The sequence below is a fragment of the Mauremys mutica genome, unplaced genomic scaffold (genome assembly GCF_020497125.1).
Source record: "Mauremys mutica isolate MM-2020 ecotype Southern unplaced genomic scaffold, ASM2049712v1 Super-Scaffold_100355, whole genome shotgun sequence".
Taxonomy (NCBI): Eukaryota; Metazoa; Chordata; order Testudines; family Geoemydidae; genus Mauremys; species Mauremys mutica.
In genome coordinates, this window is record NW_025423322.1 from 476,417 (window position 1) to 479,840 (window position 3,424).

The following is a 3,424-nucleotide window of genomic DNA, read 5'->3' on the forward strand; positions in this document are numbered from 1 at the left end:
CCCATGGAGGCCAAGGACGTGCAAATGTGTCTTCATGTGCCTTTGTTTAGTTGATGAAAACAAAACTAGACACTTAGCAGATTGGAACTGATTTCAGCTGAGGACATGTGTTTGCTAGGTTTTTATGCATTTGCACAGGAAAACATTGAGTGTGTCCATTCATTTCAGGGATCCCTATTTAGTGGAGCTCCTGAGCATACTAGAAATAGAATTATTTTTATTTAAGAAATTGGGATACTTGGATTTGAACTAAGGACCACTTGATTTATAGTCAAACACTCTACCACTGAGCTATACCCCCATAACATTTGTGTGGGCAAGTCAGTGATCTTAAGGATTTTGAAGGACGGGCTCTGCCTAAGAGAGCTCCTTTTCTATTCCCAGGCCACAGGGGTTTTAAAAATAGGGTTTGATTAAACTTTATATACACATGTAGATACCACAGCTTGCACACCCACCAACATAGCTTCCCCCACTGACATAGCTACCACCTCTCTGGGAGATGGGTTAACTGCATGGACGGGACAGTTCTCTTCCCTCCGCTTAGAGCAGCTTCATTATTTATGAATAGGTGGGAAATAACCTCCTGAATGGACAGGAACCAATGTATCAGATATTTCTGTGTCTGCATTCAATATGGGTAACTGGTCATATTGGGCTGGATTAGTAGGAGCATTGCCAGCAGATCGAGGGAAGTGATTATTCCCCTCTATTCAGCACTGGTGAGGCCACATCTGGAGCATTGCGTTCAGTTCCCCCCCCCCTCTGCCCCTCCCCTGAGACCCACCCTGTCCATCCAAACAGCATCTGATGTTTTCCTGTCTAGCCGGCTTGCTTCCTAGAACGAACGCTCCTTGAATGGGGTGATCCACAGGGAGTAGCTCAAACCTCCAAAATGCCTGGCCAGGGGCAGGACATTAGCACAGCAAGGGAGGGGTGTGGCAGTGACATCACAAAGGCCTTTTGCAGGACCTCAGACTATTGGTCAAAGGTGGTGGGGAGGTGGTGACCTCACAGAGAGATGCTGACATCAGCCAGGCAGGACAGGGGCAAGGGGCCAGGGAAACCTCAGAGACCCCTGTGGCTTTGCTTCAGCAAGTCTCCTTCTCCAGGTCTCTCTTTGAGGACTGAGAGAGTATTTGGGTTCACGTACATGAGTGCCAGGGGGAACCTCTTTCGAGTTTTCTCCTTCCCTTTTCCTGATTTTACTAGAAAACAGAAGTCCCTGTTTAGAAGGTAAGAGCCTCCTCGAGGGAAGGGGTGTCATGGGGGTGTCACAGTTCGGATGCCAGTGGCCTCCCTACACTGTAAGGAAGTTCCCACCACCCTGCTCTGTGTTCGCAGTGCGGGAGAGAGCAGCATCCACGGCAGTGATTTGCTCCTGGCTGCCGGAGCAGAGCAGCAGGCTCAGCTGTCAGAACTTCCCAGAGCGATGAAAGGGGAGGGGTCCGTGGCTCTGTAGCAGGAATGCAGGGCAGGCGAGTTCACAGCAGGCATTGTGGGATACTGGGGAAGGCCAGTTATGGTGATATAATGAACAGCAGCGTTTACTCTGTTACTTTAAGTTTGCTGCAAAAAGCTCTCGCATTGAAGTCGTTTTATTTTGTCAGCAGAACAGGGCACTTTTGTCGCCAGACGTGGCATTGCAGTGTGTACACCAGGCACAAGCTACCGACCGAGAGAGTGTTGTGTGTTTTTCACACACCTGAGCAATATAATTCTGCTGAAACAACTTTGTAGTGCAGACCTGGCCAAAGATTCACTCACACACAGCTTGCAAGGAAAACCTCACCTGCTCCTCTGCTTTGCAGAATCCAAACACAAGCAAAGCTTGTCAGGCCCTGGTGGGGATGGCAGGGAGTCAGGTGTGGGCAGACAAGCAGCATGGCTTAGCTGGCTAAAACTTCTGTTTTGTAAACAGGAGATCCTGGGTTCAACTCCCAGTGGTGCCTTGTTGACTGGTTGTTGGGGCACCTGGTATTGGCTACTGTCAGAAGACAAGGTTCAGAGCTAGATGGGCCTTTGGTCTGGCCCAGTGTGGGTTTTCTTATGGTTTAAATAACACTCACAGGCACTGATAACAGAGTTACTGAACGTTTGGGAGTTAGGAGCGGGTAGGTCAGTGGTCCAGTCCCCACACAGATGACCCCTGTCTCCCTCTGGGACAGGGGCAGGTCTGAGCTCTCACCCAAATGCTCATTGTGGCTGCCAGAATCTGTGAGCAGCTTGTTTAGTTTACAGCAAAGGTTGAGTTCTGCTTTGTGCACCGTGTGTGAGAATGAAAATCCTAAACTGCCCTTTGAAATAACGAATGCAGCAGGACGTGTTACTGTCCCTGCCCCAAAGCAGACAGACCAATGGAGAAAAGCCGTCGAGTCCAAGGTAATACTCCCCTGCCATTTTACCTTTTTTGCTGGCTAAACTCCTTCTTATCTGACCGGCCCAGGCTGTCCTCTGCCTCAGCTGCTGCTCCCGGCCTGCTCTAGAGTCAAACACGCAGGGCTCCCAGGGGAACAGAGGCTGGGACAGGGCAGCAGCCTGGGCTGGGCTGGGAAGATGCTGGGAGTTCTCGTTCCCTGAGAACTGGCCTGGCTCCCTTCTCAACAGCAAACAAATCAATTCCACGTCCCCTCCCCAGAAAAACCAGCCTGGAGCCAAGGGCAGCAGGGGACCATTCCCTCCAGTTCCCACCGAGGCAGGAGAGAACCCAGGGTGTTTCTAGCAGACCTTATGGAACTGACGTGGGGAAACCAGCCTTTAATAACAGACAGTTCCAGTTTAAGCTCAGTGTTTTTAACAATTTCTACAACATTAAATTACCCTTCAATCATAGTGTCACCATCCATAACATTGCTTCAGCCTTATAGGTTCCTAAGTGTACAACTAAACATCTGTTCAAATCCAAGGGAGTGGAGATCAGTCAGTGTTCAGAGTCATCCCATATAAAAGAACCATGTAGTGGTACATACTGGCCCCATCATGTGGCCATCGCCTTTCCCTCCTCTCTGTTAAAAGTTTTAGTATTTTGCACAGAAACTTTCTTCCCTCAGGAGAGTCCTGGGAACCAGGGCTGCCAGCCAGACAAACACCTTTAAGAGGCGGCATAATCTGTCAAAAAATGATCTCCCTCCTTCAGTTCAGTGACATCCTGAAATGTTACTTATCAGGGCAGAGCCAGAGGATTGAAAGCAGCTACATGAAACCCCTGTGTAGCTAACAGGAATGAACACAAACACTCCCTTGTATCTGAAGAGATGTTTAGTTTTACCCTTGGTAAACTACAAGACTAAAGGGCAAGGCAGTGGTGGTGCCAGATATAAAGAGTGAAACACGAAACAATCATCATAGTTATGCCCATAGTGACTGCAAATTATTTCTAAATTCTTCTTATTATCATCAGTGTATTATTTTCTCTGGAGTCTAG

At 48.7% G+C, this 3,424-nt stretch overlaps 1 non-coding gene across 1 annotated transcript; it reads right to left on the reverse strand.

The window, feature by feature from the left end:
- Positions 1 to 229: 229 nt before the first annotated feature.
- Positions 230 to 302, reverse strand: TRNAY-AUA. Its single transcript has one exon. It is a non-coding gene; the product is annotated as a tRNA-Tyr (tRNA).
- Positions 303 to 3,424: the final 3,122 nt, after the last annotated feature.